Raw genomic sequence first — 20,672 nt, 5'->3', positions numbered from 1 at the left:
TATGATCTATCCAAGTATGTTTTTATTAGAGATGGGCCATGCCTAAAGCAATTCCCACATGTCATCTGCACAGACGGAGGAGGTAAGGATGCCCATTACAGATACAGGAAACTTTGAACAGCTGCTCCATCCAACCCCAACATGAAAAATCTTTAATGAAGGTTTTGAAGAAAAAATATCCAACCGCTAAAATGTCCCACGTTCCAAATAAATACTGCATTTCAAAAGAACAATAACAGCAGCTGTTCCTGGTTTACCGAAACTGGCATGATATAGCTAGCCGGCTTGACCCCTTTACATCTCCCATGTCATTACAAATGCTCCTCGTAACAATACAGATACAGCCTCTATGGGTTACGGGCTTGGACTAAAGGGTAGTTTCCTACTTGACTGAGAAGCAGCCAGAACCCCATGTGTGTTGTCTCTGATTTGGGGAAAGTCCACCAGAGAGCATGGAACCCCATTTGTAGAACCTTCATCTGAGACTATCCAATAACAATGTAATTCAGTGGCTCCCAAGCTTTTTCCACTCACCCCCATATTAGATGCAACGTGCTTCTTTCCACTTTGAGGGATGGAAGAGGCTCCAAAACACCTCATAGGCCCTTTCCCCACTTACCTTAAGCCCCGCGCTACTCTCCTAAAGTAGCGCGGGGTCCAGCTGCACTCCCCACTTCAGGGGCGGCGAGAACGCAGCCGCCCCGATGCTGCCTCTCTCATGCCCCCTCAGCGCGCGTAATTCCTGGCGCCTTTTCAAATGGTGCCTTTTACGGTGACCCCGCGCGGAGCGAGTGGTCATTAGGAAGCTTTCAAGTAGCGCGCCAGGAATTTACTGCAGCTGGGGAATTTAGCGTGCCAGCAACCCTCCGACAAGGGTAAGTGGGGAAAGGGCCATAGTGAACGTTTTTGCATCTGCACATTGAAAACTGTAGAAACTTTACATCATGTTCTGTATTATAATGGAGCCAGAACAAAGTTTCTCTCCACCTTACTGAGAGCTTAGAGTGCTGGACGGACCAGCAGAAGACTGTTTATTTGTTAAACAATGAATCTATGGATACTCTAAAGCCGGGCCAACCTATACTTTTTTTTCTATGGTGCTCCAGATGTTCATGGACTACAATTCCCATCAGCTCCTGCCAGCATGGCTAATTGGCCATGGAATTGTAGTCCATGAACATCTGGAGCACCATAGGTTGGCCACTCCTGCTCTAGAGAAAACGGCCAGGTTTTTATGCATGTGTTATGCACGTAATGCAGAAAAAGTGCAGAGAAGGGCAATGAGGATGATTGAGGGACTGGAGCACCTTCCTTAAGAGGAGAGGCTGCAGTGTTTGGGACTCTTTCGTTTGGAGAGGAGATGTCTGAGGGGGGATATGATTGAAGTCTATAAAATTATGCATGGGGTAGAAAATGTTGACAGAGAGAAATTGTTCTCTTTTTCTCACAATACTAGAACCAGGGGGCATTCATTGAAAATGCTGGGGGGAAGAATTAGGACTAATAAAAGGAAACACTTCTTCACACAACGTGTGATTGGTGTTTGGAATATGCTGCCCCAGGAGGGGGTGATGGCCACTAACCTGGATAGCTTTAAAAGGGGCTTGGACAGATTGATGGAGGAGAAGTCGATTTATGGCTACCAATCTTGATCCTCTTTGATCTGAGATTGCACCGTACGCCCAACAGACCAGGTGTAAAGGGAGCGAAAAAGCAAGCGCCAGAAGGCCATTGCTTTCACATCCTGCATGTGAGCTCCCAAAGGCACCTGGTGGGCCACTGTGAGTAGCGGAGAGCTGGACTAGATGGATTCTGGTCTGATCCAGGAGGCTGGTTCTTATGTAATTTTAAACGTAAAACAATGGCAAAAACTGCAGGTCATAGAGAAAATGTGGAACAGCTACCTCACTGAACATTGCACAACTGTCTGTGCTAAAATTTTCACAAAGCAGAGGAGAAAACAGAGGAGAGGGAGAGACCGTGAAGAGGTGCACGTGCACCACAGAGGCATGTTCACCAAAATAACAAAGCTAGGGAACGCAGACTTTTCTCAAAGTTAATTAAAAAAATCCACACCACCACTCATCATAATACTGAATTAATTTCACAACTTTTTGACTCGTACTTTATCTTACACTTTCAACATTAATGTTCTTCTTTCCTCCACTTTTTTTCACGTATCCCCAAACATTTTGGCATGTACCCGTGGGGGTATGTGTACTCCAGGTTGGGAACCACTGCAGTAATGCATACTTGGGAAGTGGATGGGGAAAATGCATTTGGAAGGGAATAGCTTTGATTGCTTTGGCTCTGCTGCCATTTAAAAAATTGTGAAATCCCTCTACCCCACACCCCCATTCTTCCCTCACTTAGAAGAGTTTGGATTTATATCCCCCCTTTCTCTCCTGTAGGAGACTCAAAGGGGCTTACAATCTCCTTGCCCTTCCCCCCTCACAACAAACACCCAGTGAGGTGGGTGGGGCTGAGAGAGCTCTGAAAAGCTGTGACTAGCCCAAGGTCACCCAGCTGGCGTGTGTGGGAGTGCACAGGCTAATCTGAATTCCCCAGATAAGCCTCCACAACTCAAGCGGCAGAGCTGGGATTCAAACCCGGTACCTCCAGATCAGAGTGCACCTGCTCTTAGCCATTGCTCTTAGCCACTACGCCACTGCTGCTCCTGCTGTCTGGCCAGGCTTAGCATTCAGCTTTGTGCTCCCTGCCACCTCTAGAGTCCAGAGTTGCATGCTTGGCTTGGTCTGGCTTGGTCCAGAATTTGGTTCTGTACTTCAGAAGCAGCAGGTGACTCAGAGTTGAACGTATGTTGCCTGCTGCTTCCAAGACCCACGTGGAGTTCTAAGGCAGCTAGAATTTTTTGGGTTCGGGTTTAATAGATCTGGAAAAAAACCTGAATACCTGAAAAAACCTGGTATGGGGATTCTGCTTTTTTCAGTTTTTAAAAAATTTCCTGGATTATTAAACCTGAAAAATACTGAAAATGGTGCACATGTAACCCCCATGCTCAGAATGGGTTGACCCAGAAAGGGGTGGAGACCCAAAGCAGGAGAAGGCTGCAGAACTCATGTAGTTGGAGGAGACAAGGCTACCAGACTCGGACCTTGACTGGTATAAGCCCTTAACACCTTGTTAAGGTAACTGCAATGTTGTTGGGAACTACTGGGAAGGTAGTTGTTTATTTTTGCTATGTTGTAAATGTTGGAGTTTATTGTTTCAGGTTTTTTTATGTTTGTAATGGGTGAGAGTTCTCCTGGAAACCTTCACCATGTTGAATCCTGTTCATCAAGCCCTTGGAGTCTTCAGGAGCCAACCCACTTGCAAAGAAGAATTGGACTTGGCAGTATCAGTAGACTGTAAATATAAGGACTTGAAAATGCAACCTGAACAGGACCTTGAAGTGTGATGTTAAATGTTGATGTTTGATGTTATATGTTAAGAAAGTAAAATATTTTGTTTTTAAAACTTGTTGCAAACTCATTCCAAGTTCTGCCCCACAGAACCCACAGATAGAGGTTACACACACCCCTTCTTCTGCATCATAATCCCTTCCTTTCCAGCACTCCTGCCATCTTCAACCGGGATATAATGACTCAGCAGTTTCCATTCTTACTTGTATCTGATGAAGGGAGCTGCTGCCACAACCTGCTGACCCTGGGATTTTAAAGGTACCCTACCAAAAGGCGCTTTGGGATGGTGGTGGTTAGGGTTAGGTAGGTAGGGTTAGAGGTAGGTGGTAGTGGTGGTGGTGACATGGCCTAATGTTGATAGCGGAGTCAGAAGTGATTTATTTCATTTCTGATCTTGCTTTTAAATAAAGATGGAACTATGTTTTATTTCTGTATAGGTTAGGTAGGAACAAACTGTATTAGGTAGAAAGCAGGAATTATAGCTATCTTCTGTATTTGTGTCTGCATGGAACCTCCTTGGCTCAAGGCAGGAATCCACCCCTGCTCCACCTGGGCACGTCCCTTTTCATTTGTAAAAACCCTGAATGGACGGTGACAAAGGGGACCCCGGAAGAAGTGCCTCCATCTGCCTTAATCCCACCAGCAGGCAAATAAGGGTGCCGTTGTCATTAGGTTTCGTTTCCTGACCCCAAGCACCCAAAGGACTCTTTTGTGTTTTTCCCGCCTGTACCTACATCATCGCCTCGCCCTACTCTGGCTGCGAAATTCAAGAAGGTACTGCCCACCGGACTCTAATTGGTTCCTATGTATTTGTAGATGTATGATTGGTTGCTATGTATTTTGTGAATTAATGGTTGTAGGCTGTCCTGTACTCCCCCGGACTCCCGGTTGAGAGAAAGTGTATATAAGTTGTTGTAAAGCTGCTAGGCAGTTGCAGTTGCCGTGGTGTGGAGGTGCTGACACGTAGGTCAGCATCTCAATACAACCTTTTATTATTTCACTATACTCGCTGTGTTGGGTCCCGTTTCTGTTCCCCTGCGCTGCCGAGAGCTGGTTGGTCTGAAGCTATTAAAAGTTACCCAGGCAGCGCGGTAACAATATGACATCTTAATATGGCCTCAGGGTCGTCTGACCCCTCTGCCACTGGAAGCATTGAGTTTATAAACTGACAGAAACTCTTTTGCCATGAAAACAGATTTTTAATCCCCCCAAGTGTCCATGTTTATTCACTGAAAGATTCGCCCTAAACATCATGATAGTTGGTGTAACTTTAATTTCAGAAAAAGCCTGAGCTTCTGGTGACAATCAGCATCTTGAAACAAACGAACACGAGACACTAAAACAGGCACCGCAGCTTTACAGACGGCGCCTTCTGTCACTCCTTTGTCAGTTAGCGTTTTAAAATGGTGCGAAGATTACGCAGCTGAGCTGCTAAGCTGTCAGAAAATTTCAAACTGCTCCGAGGAGAGGAGCCAGTGGAGCTGCTGAAAATTCTTATTCTGTATTTATTTTTTTAATTTTTTTAAGAAAAAGCTGTGTATGTGTTCGCGAGCCAAGCCTGGAAGCGCCAGGAAGACTGCAGGAGAGGAAAAATAACCTCCTCGAACATACTTTTATGTCTTCTTCTCTCCAGTCATCGAGAAGAACCACAAAGGAGCCAGCCTTCAGCAAGGTGCCGCTATGGCCAGGTATGGCCAGATTTCTTTTCTTTCAAGTGATATCTTTTATTCCAAAACATGGGACTCCTCATTGCAATACAATACAGTACTTCCTAAAGTGTAAAGTGATGCACATAGGGGGAAAAAAATCCAAACTTCACATACACGCTACAGGGGTCAGTGCTATCAGTCACAGACCAGGAAAGGGATTTGGGCATCTCAGTTGATAGTTCCATGGGAATGGGCAAACTCTATGCTGGGGATAATTAGGAAAGGAGTTGATAATGAAACTGCAAGGATTGTCATGCCCTTATATAAAGCCGTGGTGCGACCGCACTTGGAGTACTGTGTCCAGTTCTGGTCGCCACATCTCAAAAAGGTTATTGAAGAGATAGAAAAAGTGCAGAGAAGGGCAACGAGGATAATTGAGGGACTGGAGCACCTTCCTTATGAGGAGAGGCTGCAGCGTTTGGGACTCTTTAGTTTGGAGAGGAGATGTTTGAGGGGGGATATGATTGAAGTCTATAAAATTATGCATGGGGTAGAAAATGTTGACAGAGAGAATTTTTTTTCTCTTTCTCACAATACTAGAACCAGGGGGCATACATTGAAAATGTTGGGGGGAAGAATTAGGACTAATAAAAGGAAACACTTCTTCGTGTGATTGGTGTTTGGAATATGCTGCCACAGAAGGTGGTGATGGCCACTAACCTGGATAGCTTTAAAAAGGGCTTGGACAGATTTATGAAGTCCTGCATGTGAGCTCCCAAAGGCACCTGGTGGGCCACTGCGAGTAGCAGAGAGCTGGACTAGATGGACTCTGGTCTGATCCAGCTGGCTTGTTCTTATGTTCCTTTCGGCCTTGTTTCAGTTACAAGCTTCTCTGACAGGTCACTGCTATCAGCAGTGCCCGCAAAAGGGGCATTATTGAACCAGCAGCTGTGACAGCTCATTGGTGTCCAATTACTTCTCAGCCCTGGGCGGTCTACACAGGCTTGAGAGCTCTTTGCTGTAGGAGTGCTTCTCTGGTCCCCAGTCGGTTTCCATCATGGTTATGAATATCACTCAGACTAAGGTGTCACCAGAAATTCTGAGGCAACAAGTCTCCACTCAGGATTGTAGCCAAGGTGGGACCCCATGAATGCATCATCCCATCTGGAGCACTGGTTTGCCTCATCTAAGAAGAAAAACAATAAGAGTTTGGATTTATCCTGTACCTTTCTGTCCTGCAAGGAGACTCAAGGTGGCTTCCAAACTCCTTTCCCTTCCTCTCTCCACAACAGACACCTGTGGCGTAGGAGGTTAAGAGCTCGTGTATCTAATCTGGAGGAACCGGGTTTGATTCCCAGCTCTGCCGCCTGGGGAATTATCTGGGGAATTCAGATTAGCCTGTACACTCCCACACACGCCAGCTGGGTGACCTTGGGCTAGTCACAGCTTCTCAGAGCTCTCTTAGCCCCACCTACCTCACAGGGTGTTTGTTGTGAGGGGGGAAGGGCAAGGAGATTGTAAACCCCTTTGAGTCTCCTACAGGAGAGAAAGGGGGGATATAAATCCAAACTCCTCCTCCTCCTCCTCCTCTTCTTCTTCTCCTTCTCCTTCTCCTTCTCCTTCTCCTTCTCCTTCTCCTTCTTCTTCTTGTGTGGTAGATAGGCCTGAGAGAGTTATGAAGAACTGTGACTAGGCCAAAATCACCCAGCAGGCTTCATGTGTAGGAGCAAATTCAGTTCACCAGATAAGAGTCCTCAACTCATATGGAGGAGTGGGAAATCAAACCCAGTTCTCCAAGTTAGAGACCACTTGCTCTTAACCACTAACCATGTTTTCCCGAAAATAAGACAGGGTCTTGTATTAATTTTTGCTCCAAAAGATGTGTTAGAGCTCATTTTCAGGGGATATCTTATTTTTGTCCCGTGATTTTGTGCCCCCTACGTGACCAGATCAGCTGTGCTGGGAAATCTGTAACTAGGGCTTATTTTTTGAGTAGGGCTTATATTTCAAGCATCCTCCAAAAATCCTGAAAAATCATGCTAGGGCTTATTTTCGGGATAGGGCTTATTGTCGGGGAAACAGGGTACACCTCAGTGGCATTTAACCACTACACCTCCTAAATGGTGGCATTTCTGTATACAGACAAAACATTTTTTTAAAGAAAGGAGACACTTGTGGTCAAAAAGAAGTGCACAACTTAATTCCCCTCAAAAAGCCATATTTCTCCCACACCACCAGCAGCATCCTTTCAGGTCGAATCCCCACTACCTTCTTAGCCAGGTTTCAGAACACAAACTAACCAGGTTTGAGGGACGACCTCCCCATTGCTTGTGCGGCAGATTCCATTTCTGGCGCTCGTTCTCCCTGTTAATCTGCGTTCCGGCAGTACCTGGTTGCAAGTGGCACAGACCCCATTAACACGGTTCAGAGCTGATCCGAGGGGAGGGATGAGGGTTGAAACCCTGACTTGTTTCCCACCCTGGAGTGTGATGCAGAATTTGGGCAACCAATCAGCACTGCGATGCTCACGCAGCCTTTCCTTGGTTTCATTTCCACTTTTGCGATCGGCCAGCAGAAGGGGATGCAAACATCAAACAGTCAAACGCGTAACTTTGAATCGTTCATGGTTTACAAAGGTAACGATTAACTGTTTGCACAGTTAAACAGTTAAACGTTAAACTTTTACATGCTGGTTTTTTTGATCACACCCCTACAATGTACTTTTCCGCAGTGGGAAAAGGTCCCGCCCCATCAAGGCACACCAGCCAATCAGGGGAGACTGGCGAAGCGAGCTCGCTTGGTAGTGGGGATTGCTAAGAGTTCTGCAACCGGGTGTGTCTGCTGTGTGCTCGCTGCGGTGGGGAGGGAGAAACTCCAATGAAGAGGACACGGTTTCACAACGAACAGGTTTGGATCTGCGTGCAAATTTCAAGTGGGGATTCGACCTCAGTGAGATTTTCAAGATGACAATGAACTTTATAATTAAATGAACCTGGAAAAAATGCTTCAATTACGACCTCTGTGACACTATGCTTAAAAGGAAAACTTTATGTGAGAAAGTTGCTCCAATTCCAATTCCAAAGCCTTTATTGGCATTATAAACTACAGAGTTAGTAGAAAAGTAGAAAAGAGGCATTTATCTACTAACTGAGACATTAAAACATTAAAATGCATTAAAATATTAAATACATTAAATACATTAAAACAATGTTAAACGTTCACAACCGCTGTAAACGCGCATATAAATTAATTAACCATTACTACTATGTAGACCAGTTAGCTGACCGATGGTACCTCAAAAAAAAACTTGCAACATTCTCACATACAAGATCACAGGACCCATTGAGTAGAAAGTTCATCACAGATGGTAACCTGACAGCGTTTGAGCTCTCTACCAATGGACAGATGTACATGGAGAAAGTTGCTCCTTAAAAATAGGTCAGAGTCTTCAGACATAAAAAAGAACTGGGTTTCTTTTCAGGTTGTGTCTAATGTTGATAGTTTCTTGGTGCTAAAATACACCTGGGCCTATTATGCTCTTCTTGTCTGCCCTGCAAAGTTTCTCTTACCAACAGGTTTTCCTCAGTCCTGAAGTCAAGGTGCTGCAAATCTAAAAAGCCCTGTGTTTTCCAAGAATGGGCAAAGGGCAAAGTTTTCCCTGCCAGTGCAGGGAACATGAAACAGGGGGCATCCATTTGTCCTGTTTCAGCTCCTCTGTACCTTTCACTCAGGAGCAGTTCTGCCCACTGCCCACTGCCCACTCCCCAGCAAGCATTTCAGAGGGAGCAACAGGCTTTTAAAAATTGCTACACTAATGTTCAGTTGCAAGAGCAACAGAACACTGAAAGATCCTAACAAATATTTGAAAGGCGGGAATTTTAAAGCTACCGTCAACCAGTCAGGCCAGGAGCAACCCAGAAGCCAAACGAGGTAATGGTGGCTTGGCTCAGAGCAAACAGTGTCAACCCTCACGTCAACCCAGAGCAACACGGGGAGACCACACTGTGGAGGAGAGAGCCTCAAAGTAAGTGTTTCATGCCTAATAGGCCCCGGACTTGCCAAGGGGCTTCCAGAAAAATGTGTGCTAGTTATGAGGCAATCTCTGACTGTTTTCCCAACTGTTTCTCTGAAACCCCACCTGGAAATATGGCACAAGGAAGGCTGGCTGACTTCTCCGTGCAGATGATTAAGCCCAGCAAATGGACAGTTGCCATAGTTCATGGCCATACCGTCATAAAAAAGGAAAAAGGAAAAAAGGAAAGGAAATGTGTCATGTTCCAAGGAAGTAAGTCCTGTTAAATCGATGGAAAGGACTGTGTACACCTTGCTTATGAGCCTCCCACTCTGTTCTGGCCGAGTACAGGGCACCTGAGACTGTTTTACTTGGGGAACAGAACACTCCCAGAAGTCACACTTAAAATGCCATGAAATCAATTGCCATGAAATGAATTTCCCATTTTCCTATAGTATCAGAGGTGTAGCTACAAGGGGACCGGGAGGTGCGCATCACACCGGGCTCACTCCTGGGGGCAGCAAAAATTTCAGGTTTGTTTTTGTATTTTTTGAATGTTTTTCAATTTTTGGCCTGCAGGGGGTGCAGTTTTTAGGCTAGCAGGACCAAAATTTCAGGGAGTTTTCGGGGGACTCTCCTGATGATACCACCCAAGTTAGGTGAGATTTGGTTCTGGGGGTTATGGACTCCCAAAGGGGGTTCCCCATCCCCCATTGTTTCCAATGGGAGCTAATAGGAGATGGGGGCCACACCTTTGAGAATCCATAACTTTGGACCCCGTGAACCAAACTTCACCAAACCTGGCTGGTATCATCAGAATAGTCTCCTAAAGATACCCTGACATTTGTATGCTGCTACCCTAAAAACTGCAGGCCGAAAACTGGAAAAAACACAAAAAATTACAAAAAACACAAACGAACAAGGGGGGGGGGGGAGCAAAACTCAGATTTTGCCCCAGGCTCCATTTTCCCTAGCTACACCTCTATATAGTATACATAGAAAAAAGTAAGAATGACCAGTAATCTTTTTACACAGGTATGAACTCATTACATTAGTTTATACTTTGAATTCATACTAATGTAATAATAAGAAATTAGACAGCATGCAACATTAGATACAGTGCCTCAGAAGCCCTTTTCATTTGTTATGTTTCGAACACCACTATTGCGCATACTGGAAGATTGTGGTAGGCATGATTGCCTCCAATCTAAAATAATAAAACATTAAATCTAAAACAATAAAACATTAAGTACAGGCAATTGTACGAGCCCCTTGGGGAAGAGGCGGCCTATAAGTTTGAAATATAAATAAATAAAATAAATAAATTGCCATTTTGTCTGAATATGGACATATGTGTATATTCTCTCTTCAATATGCACAGTCAGAACCCCTGATTTTTCAGGGTATATGTTTGCAGCCAGTTGCCAATGCTAGAAAGTATACTCCCCAATTCAAACCAAATGTCAGTTTCACAAACTGAGACGAGTTGCGTAGACACCACAAGGCGGGGGTGCACACTGTTGGGGTCACGTGGGGGGCGGAAAATTGCCCCCACCCCTCCCCTTCCACCCTCGCCCCGCCTCACCAATGTACACAGATGTCCATATTCAGACTTTCAATGTACTTTGCAGCTGGGCGGAATAGCAAAATCCAGTTGCAAACAATTGTGGAAGTGGATGGAAAGTGCATTGCTGTAGATGGTGAGACTCCCTCGCTCAATAAGTACACCACAACGACAGGCTGGAAAGGAATGGGCCGCAGCCCGTTTATTAAACAACAAACATATAAACAAGAACTATTTACATCAGAGCTGGGCGGCAAACGGGTCGCACATCACATCCCAATGAATGGGAAACTGGCGGGAAGGGAAGCCCAGAGATCATACTCCTAAATGCTTCCACACTTCCCGCCCCTGCTGAGGAGACGGGCACCAGCTGAGCCCCAAGGCCGCCCCCAGCCCGTCTTCCTCCCGTGCTTGCTGGGGTGTCGGGCACCAGCTAAGCCCATGGCCGCCTGACGGCCCAACCCAACCCCACTCCCTGGGGTGTCGGGCAGCGGCCCGGCCTGCCGGCCTGCCAGCCTGCCCGCCCCACCCCCCGGCCCTCATAGGGCGCAAGCCTGGGAGCCCCAGCCGGAAGGCTCGTTTTCTCCCCAGATGTGCGACACCGTTGCAAACCCGCCACGAGCTGCCCACCCTTGCAGCCTTCACGCCCAAGCTAAGCCTCCAAGCCTGAGCCTGTCTCTATCTTAATCCACCCGACTTTAAGCGGGTAAACTGAACTGGACTGAAGCCACCAAGTCCATGCCCCCCATTGGGACAGGCCGGACCGCCATCCGGGCTGAAAAAAGGTCCATGGCGTCCCGGGTGATTTCTCGGAGTGTTCTTGCCACCGCTCCCGAGGGAAAGCACCACCTTTGGCGGCCGCCTTGATTGACTTTTCTGCAGGCCCTGGTCCACTGCAGAGGTGATCCAGCAGCTCGGCTCCAATGTGGCCCGCTGCACAATCATCTCGGACCAAACCAAAGGTCATATTAGGCCGGTGCCTGGCAAAAGCTCCCTGAGCGTGGCGGCCACCGCCAAAGCGCAGGTCAAGGCCCGACCCTGGCAGTAGGAGATCTTCCTCCCCAAGGTGGATGTGACCAAGGAGGTCCGGTGTTAGCCAGCGCTGAAAAAATGTATTCAATGACCTTGGGCTCTAGCTCATGCCAAAGCATGTGCCCCTGCCCCATCCAGGAAATTTTACTTCACGTCGCCCTGAGTCCGAGATGCCGGCCCCATTCAGAATTGCAGGCGTGAGTCCCCGACTCTGTTGTTAGCGAGGGGCTGTGCAGCCCAATGCGACCCACACCCTCCCGATAGACAAAGTCTCGCATGGTGTCCCTGGAGGCACTGAGGAGGAAATCAACGCAACCATCCAGGTGTGTGTGGGCGAATCGTGCGCCTGAAAGGCCCCCGACCGCCACCTGCCCAAATTAGCGGATATCCTCCGGGGCCCTGCCTTCTGCTGCAAGCCACGCGCCGTGAGGTGGCCCCTTATTCTGAAGCGAGTGCAGGCCGAACTCCGGCAAGGGCGGTAGCCCGGCTTGAGCCAAGCAATGCCCTGAACACCGCCAGCATTTGGGAACCTGGGTGAGGGGGACCCATCCTCGTGCACCAAGAGCATGCGCCACCCACCCGAGGGCCTGTGCCGTAGCCGCCACTCAATAAGGGGAGCGAGGGGGCAGGTGGCGTCGCCGGTAAGAGAGCTGGCATGGTGACCCAAGCCCCGCGGCCCTCTTAGTGCCGGTTTTGAATGGAGCCAGCCAAAGCCGTAGACCATGTCCCCGACAGGAGCGCAAGGTGTTCCCTTTGCAGCGGTGCTGGAAAGTCGATCCCTGGTAGGGGCGACCAGTTCCCCAGGCCTGAAAGCCCGTGGTGTATTGGCCGCGGGCGGTGGAAGGCGGCGGCGAAAAGCAAAGCGCTTCATAAGCGCCCGAAGCGCGACACCTGCTGCTTAGCACCCCAGTGGGACCGCCCTCTAACACTTCCTTGAGTGACTGGGCACCTGAGGTCCCTCTGTCTGGTGCCCACCCGCCGCCACCCAGCCACTAGGGCGGCGGACTACAAACGCGCTTTGGTGACGTCAGGAAAACCGGAGCAACCTGCAGTAGAAAGCCATGCCCGCCAGGTGCACCCCCATGGTGCTTGGCGAGGTGCATCTTCTGCCCATGGAGCCAGACCAAATACTCGAGGAGGAGGCCAGTGTCCACCCCCACCGCAGACCGGGCAGCCCGGAGGACGCAGCGAAGCTTCAGGAAATCGCGCATACGTTCGCTCCGTCGTATTGCCTGCACGTGGCCGGTGCCAACGAAGTCTTCAAAAACACCTGTGATGACGCCTCCGCTGCTAAGGCTCCAGAGGGACGGCGGCACTGTCGCCGGGAACGGCTCCCGCCCCGGGGGCCAGGCGCCGGAAACGATCTCACCTGCTGGCGAGATAAAGGCATCAGCAATTCTCATTCTGCAAAACCCTGGAACAAAAGCAGCTTTGAAAGAGATGTTATGAGTGAGGCAGGTGAGAACCAAATTGCTAACCAGGCACATGACCCGTGCCGTATTTGCTTTCGACTGTCTGCTTCTACCACACGCACCACTGCCTGGTTGTCGCACTCAGAAAAGCACCCGTTTGTTAAAGCCAGAGGTTGTGCCAAATGTGCACCGGCCACCAGGATGGGAAACAGCTCCAGAAAAGTGAGATCCCTGGTGATGCCCCCCCGCGAGTGCCACTCTGGAGCCAACAGGCCCTGACCGACCCTCGAGAGGGGTATTGAACACACGGAAACCAAAAGCCCCAGAGGCATCCAGAGTGCACCTGCAACTCCCAGGCCAGGTTCCAAAGCTGATTGCCACAGAGAGATGCCGCTGAAGTTTCGGATGAAGGACGAACCAGACCTGTAGGTCTTCTTTCATGCCCCGGGAGACCCCTGATGATTGATGGTCAGGGGACTTGCAGCCCAACAAGGACCTCAAAAGCCAGCCGGGAGCAGAAAGGCCCCTACCCGGGGCCACCACTCCTGCAAGCGAAAATTGAAGGTGGGCCGAAGTAAGGACTGGACCAGGCGCGACCTCTGCATTTTCGGAGGAGGGAGAACGGATTGGAGCAGGGCTGAAAGGGCTGTGTTTGTCAGCCGGGAGTGACGACGTGCCTAGGACCGTGATCCAGGTGAATGCCCAGGGTAGCTGAGGTGGCAGTGGCGGGCCCCTCCCGCCTTGTTGGGGAGCCAAGGGGACCCCCAGCTTTCATGGGCCAGGACTCTGGAAAGCCTGCAGGAGCAAGATCACACTCCCCGGGTGCCCTCCTGCCTGCCGATAAACAAGAAATCATCAAGGTAATGGGTCACCAAACCGGAGGGCACTCCGCTGCCTGAAAGCCCATTCAAGGAAAGTGCTGAAAGTCTCAAAGGCGGCACAGGCAAAGGAGCAGCCCATGGGCATGGCCTTGTCCACATACCAATTGCCTTGAAAGTGGGATGCCCAGCAGCTTCGAAGTCCATCGGGGAAATCGGGCAGGAGCCAGAAGAGGCGGACTGAATGTCACACTCCTTGCTAGGGATGCCCCCGGACCAGCCTGCCTGATGCAGAGGATGGCTTCGTCCCAGGGTGAAGCTTAACGGACCGGAACAAACCTCTGGGTCAATAAACATGATTCACGGAATCGCCCGGGGGGGTGGGAGAGGTGTTGAATTAAGCGTTTAAACTCCCTCGGGGCTTCTCTTATGGCACGCACGCCAATTGGGGAGAACCCTGAGGTTGGGGAGAGGAGGGTGATTGAAAGGGCCAGCGCAAATGTCGCTCCGGCCTGGATTTCCTTGTTGAGCTTGCATCAGCCACCACTCCAGGGAGATCGGCGGGACGAGATTTTTAGATTGCTGAGCTTGGTAAGCCTCTCCTTGGAGCCTTTGGTATGCGGGATCGCGGAAGCCAGAAGAGAACCAACCATCCCCAGCAGGCGCCGCAGCCCTCTTGTCTGGATAAGCAGCTGCAGCCATCTCCAAAAAGCACCCCCCACTTCTGAACGGGATTGTAGGAATGGCCAGAGACTGCAGCTGAGCGAGCATCTCCAGTAGTTTTGTGGGGGCTGGAGCACTGCCCCTGGCCACCCGGGCATCTTTTTTTGGTGGGAGGGCTCCGGGCGCCGGGCGACCGGGAGCCCTGCCGAAAGGGAGGGCGTCCCGCCGGATTGGGACAGCTGATCCCTGCTGTGGCTGCTGCTGGAACAAAAGGAGCAAGAGTGCTCAAATCTACTGATTTTACCGGGCTGGCAAGCACTTTTTCTTTGTTGAATTCCCAACACAACCCCTTAGCCCCCACCCGCCCCGGGTAGAGCTCTGCCGAGGTTTTAGTAAGAACAGGAGGATCCGCCGCCCTCCCATGGCGGACTGGACCCACGACCATCCAGGTTTGGTCGTGGATGAGGTCCTAACGGAAAAGGCACTTGTGCCGGCGTTCTTCCATGGATGGCTCCGCAAATTCGTAAGCTTTATTAAGTCGCGAGTTTCTCCCCTTATAGCCAGCGCCTTTGAGCCTCGCAGCACATGACCCATGTGAGCTGCCAGGTGCCAGGCCCGGCAGGGGGGATACGCTGTCCTCGATGAGGGCCAGGAATCTCGGTGAAGCCCTGCAGCCAGTTAGTTAAAATTCCGCTTCGGCTGCTGCCGGGTCCTTCCGCTTTTTGTCGGCCTTCCAGCCCGGACAAACCCTTAACTCCCCCTCCCGCTGCAGAACTTAAAGATGTCCACGTAATACCCATCCAGCCCGGCTCCCGGAGCTTCCTGGGGAGAGATGGGACTCGAGCGGGTTGCAGCGGTGCGTCTTGAGTAGGCCAGGGGATGGCGCTTTGTCAGCCCCCGAAACGCCTGGCGCTTTGCAAGCCGCGGTTGTGGAGAGCAGTGCACTCTCTCCTCAAGCATCTAAAATTTCCCAGTAGCTCAAGCGTCATCATCCTCAGTAGACTCACCTAACGACGAAGAGCTGGGGGATCGCCTTTGGAGGAACGGGACCGCCCTGACGACCGCTTCCTCCCTCCTGCCCTCGTAGCCCCGAGGGGCCGACGGACGCATCCGACCGATGTGGGACGCTGCTTAACCGATGGCGAAAGGTGCAGCTCCTCCGCTTCTTAACTGCTCGAGGCCCCCGCCGTGCCAAGATTGCCGCCGCCCGGCGCTGGTGGACTCAGGGTTCCCGACCGAGGTGGGGCCCGACTTCGCCAGCATCCGCCGAGGACTTGTGAAGATGCAACAGGGTGTCCGCCAGGTTCCTGCGGACCAAAGGCAGGATCCGGTGCCTATATGGCCGGTATGTTCGGGCCGGGAAGATGCCGGGCCGGCACTTCCTGGGACTCGGAGGAGTGGCCCCTCCCTAAGGGGAGACTGTCCCGGCCATGCCACCGGCCGTCCCCTGCCGATGGGAGACAAGCCCGAAGCCATGCGGCCGCGCCTCGCCGCTGCTCCGATTCGCCCAACAACCGGCTGCGCGTCTCATCCGGCGTCCCCGGGCTAGTACCTGAGCCCGGACCCTGTTATTCAGCAGAGCACGCAGGGCTCTGCCCGATGGCACCGGGCCCCGGGGCTTTCAGCAGCAGGCTCCCTGCTCTTGGCCCTTTTCGGCCCCATGGCGGCTGCGAGACCGGCCCAGAAGAGGTGAAAGGAAAGAAAAGGTTGAAACGAGAGAAGCGAGGAGGGCCAGAGGAAGAAGGAAAATCAGCTAAGAAAGGAAAGGAAAGAAAAGGCCAGTCTCCCTTCCAGCAGGCCTTACGCGAGACGCCAAACACACGACCACGCCTTGCTGGTTCTCGCCGCCGGGAAGAGCGCGGACCGGGGAAGGCGTCTAGATATACCCAGGCTCCTCCCGCCTTTTTCGGTGGGAGCCAATAATTGCACCCGGTTCTGCAGCTTGCCGCCAGGCCATGCATGCCCCTTATCTTGCTGCGTTGCTCACCACGGCAGCAATGGCTGCCCCTGGTTATTCAGGTGCATCTTATTTATTCTGCATGTGCGGAAGGGGCCTCTGACTTGTCTCGGCTCCCCTTTATGGCAAGGTCTTTTGTTATTTGTTTGTTTCTGGCCCTTTCCACACTACAGGTTTACTCTAGATTAATTATTTGAGGCTGCTCTATATTCTACGAGTTTTCTACACTGTCGAGCCCCGTAGCATGGATTAGTTTTGCTCACTTTCTGATTTGCGCCACATCTGGCCGTTTACCTCACTTTCCCCCTACCCCTGGTTGTATGTAGAGTTTTTTCAAAAACCCTGGTTTAACTCCAGATATGCCCGGCTAGTCTGTAAAACTTTTGTGGCTGCTCCACTTTCAAGGTGGCCGCCTAAGCTGTGACGCAATTCAACCCAGCCAATCAAAAGGCACTACTGAATTGGAGTTGAGCGCACAGATTTTTAGGTTTCGATTTGCTCTCACTCGCCTTTTACTGCTCCTCGCGATTGGTCATGCTTTCCATTATCTCTCCGTAGCACTCGTTGGATCGGCAGGAAGGGAACACGGCTCATTGTTATGCCGTTTACTTGAGAGAGGCTGTCCATAAGAGGCAGAGAGCCCCCCCTTTAATGCAACCAGCATGTACTTCGGATATGCTCTTGCAGAAGGAAGGGGATTCTCTGCTACAGTGGAGGGGTGGGGGCTATCAATGGGCGTAATGAGGCAAACTGGAGCCTTGGGTAAAACCTGAGTTGGTGCCCCCCCCATGGGCAGCCACTCCACCACAACCCATTTTTTTGCACCAGGTCATTGGTGCCAGCAGGGGGTGCGTTCTTAGACATATTGGCACCAGAATTTCAGCGTACCATCAGGAGACTGTCCTGATGCTACCCCCCAAGTTTGGTGCAGTTTGGTTCAGGGGGGCCAAAGTTATGTACCCTCAAAAGGGTAGCCCCCATCTCCTTAGCTCCCATTGGAAAGAATGGGGCCACCCCCTTTGAGGGTCCATAACTTTGGTCCCCCTGAACCAAACTGCACCAAACCTGGGGGGTATCATCAGGGCAGTCTCCTGATGAGACCCTGAAAGTTTTGTGACTGTGCCTTCAGAAATGTGCCCCCCCAGCCTGCACCCCCCCCCCATTGACAGCAATGCAGTAAACTCATTTCAGAACAAAGATTCTTGGGCAAATTTCTGGGATGTTCCTGCAGGGGGCACATTTTTGGATGTATCGGCACCAAAATTTCAGGGTATTATCTGGAGATGGTCCTTATGACACCCCCAAGTTTGGTGCAGTTTGGTCCGGGGGGGCAAAGATATGGACCCTCAAAGGGTAGCCCCCATCTCCTATTAGCTCCCATTGGAAAGAATGGGGGATGGGGGCACTCCCTTTGAGGGTCCATAACTTTGGTCCCCCTGGACCAAGCCTCACCAAACCTGGGGGGATCATCAGGGCAGTCTCTTTTGAGGCTGTGCCTTCAGAAATGTGCCCCTCCAGACAGCCCCCCCTTTGGATGCAACCAGCCTGTACTTTGGAGATGCTCATCTAGGGGCGTGGAGGAGGAGGATCCAGGCATGACAGCTGGGGGGCTGGAATAAAAGGGAGGGTAGATCAGAATTACCAAGATAGTTAATAACCCCAGTTAAGTGAGAATACTACAGTTTGTTTTTAAAGTGTAGGCACCGGCTCTGTATTCTGTTGTGCAACTCTGTATACTGTTATTTTCATTAGTCTTGGAGCAGACAAAATTTCATCTCAGAAAAAAATAGCTAGATCCTTGTTGCTTTTTCAAAAGACATATTCTAACCAAGGATGTCTTGTGCTCAGTTGTGGAGAGCCACTCCATTGTAAATGAAAAAGAACTCTGTACATGCTTTTGGGTTGTCAACAGATCTGCTGGAAAATGTCCTTTTTTTAAAAAAGTCAAGGCTTAATGTGTGGGAATGCGGAGCACAAGCGTATGATAGGCAATTGGAAGGAATGTTTTTGAGATCTCGTTATACCCTCGCGAGAAAGCACGAGATAACGATAGCCAATAGGAAGACAGGAATGTCATCTTCTCGTTGCCACGTCACGCGGCAACGCGTTCAAACGTACCCGCCCCTGCACGGCATGACAGCCAATCAGGATATCCATGGCAATCGAGGGCAACAGCACTTTGCAGTAGTGTGGAAATGTCGGCTTTCTTGAATCAGATACAGGACCGGATACCTGCCATGGAATACGTTTGCAGTGTGTAAGAAAAAATCTGAATCAAAAAGGTCTGGTTGCTGTTCCACATAGCATTAATCCACATCTACTTTACATTTTCTGCCAGTGCGGAAAGAGCCTCTATTTTGCTTCTGGGCATGTTTACATAGTTTTTTACCTCATTATTTTAGAATGCTGGTTTTTCAATCTGTTCTCCTCTCTTCTGACCAGTATCTCTTATCATGTATCATCTTCCGACCAGTATCTCTTATTACTTCATTTTTTTAAATCAAAGTTTTTGTAATGGATTGTTGCATTTTATGAATCCTGAGAGACATTTTGAAGACTCTTGTCAAAAAGTGGGATTCAAATCCAACAAATAAATATTGATTATCTGTGGCGGGGTGGCCAAACAGTGCATTCTTGAGAACTCCTCTGACTTGCAGACAACGATCCACTGTGGGCGGCGCAACGCATCAGTGATTACATAGACATAAAAAGGGAGCTAAGATAAAATTAAACCATTATTGTGTTGTTTGCACTCTGAGCTTTCTAGCTGCAAGTACAAATAGCGTGACTCTTTCAGAAACATAGTGATCGGTATCAAACAACAACAACAACAACAATGAAAATTAGTTTCTCATGATTAGAGAAATCTGGTCTATTGGGCAGTAACCTATTGATGTATTTACTCCTTGGATCACAGTAAAAGGAGAAATAAATATTCAACCATGCCAGCTCTGCAAATACAAAGGCAGATGTGTAGCTGGGTCAGAGTACACCCAGTGTGCACTCTGTGTTTTCCAACCTTCGCGGTGCCCTGCCCCCCATTAGTGCAGGATGGAGAAGCGGCCTGTTCCCATCAGGCTGAAAATGACCTGACAGGAACTACACTTCCCATGAAACCCTGGGGTTCGCAAGGTCTCCTGGGAAGTGTAGATCCCAAGAGGCCTGTGCTGTTTCACAAAGGTAAGTGTGTGTGTGTGTTTGGGGTGCCGTGGGTGTGGGTGTGAGGGGGGTGCCACAGGGGGGATTTTCCACCCTGGCATGCTTCTGGTGCAGTGTGCACCCCTGGTCCCCTGGTATCTTCGCCTCTGTACAAAGGCATTGAAGGGCAAGGATATGTAAGAAACAACCAGTTTGCATTGCTGATGGCATAGCATGAAATCTCAAATAAGAATGTGATTCACTGGGCATTCAGGTCTACACAGAATTGGACAGTGTTACCACTACAGACTGGATTAGGAGAGTTGCCAACCTCCAAGTGAGCTTGCGGTTTGCGGAAAGTTCAAGAAGTGCTAAGTAAAATCTGCTTATTTTCTAAAAAGTGAGGCCCCTTCCGCACACACAAAATAATGCGTTTTCAAACCACTTTCACAACTGTTTGCAAGTAGATTTTGCTACTCTGCAAAGCTTCAAAGAGCACTGAAAGCAGTTTGAAAGTGCATTATTCTGCATGTGCGGAACGAGCCTGAGAAAGGTCGATTCCCCACTCACGATTAGATGCGTGCTCGTCACTCCAAATATCGAGGTTTCCAGCAGAACTTCCCACTGCAGCAGCGCTGAAAATGCTTTCATCCCGTTTCCGGCGCTGCATTGTGCTTGTTCAGACCATACCTGCTCCCCTGAGCTCCTAGGGCAGGGGTCGGCAACCTTTAACACCCAAAGAGCCATTTGGACCCATTTTCCACAGAAAAGAAAACACTTGGAGCCGTAAATACTTTTTGACATCTAAAATGGAGATAACACTGTATATATTCTCATGCAGGGAGAAGTTCCCTTCTTGGAGCCCATTTTACCCATCAAAGCAAAAAGAGGGGGGGAGCCTGTTGTTTTGTTCATGATTCAAATGACCAGCAATTGAACCCCCGTTTCACACATTTCTCTTTTCTTGTGTTGAAAGACACTGATCATGTCCCCCCAAAAGAACCC

The sequence above is a fragment of the Sphaerodactylus townsendi genome, linkage group LG03 (genome assembly GCF_021028975.2).
Source record: "Sphaerodactylus townsendi isolate TG3544 linkage group LG03, MPM_Stown_v2.3, whole genome shotgun sequence".
NCBI classification, from domain to species: Eukaryota; Metazoa; Chordata; class Lepidosauria; order Squamata; family Sphaerodactylidae; genus Sphaerodactylus; species Sphaerodactylus townsendi.
The sequence above is the reverse complement of the archived record's forward strand: the minus strand, read 5'-3'. Positions refer to the sequence as shown.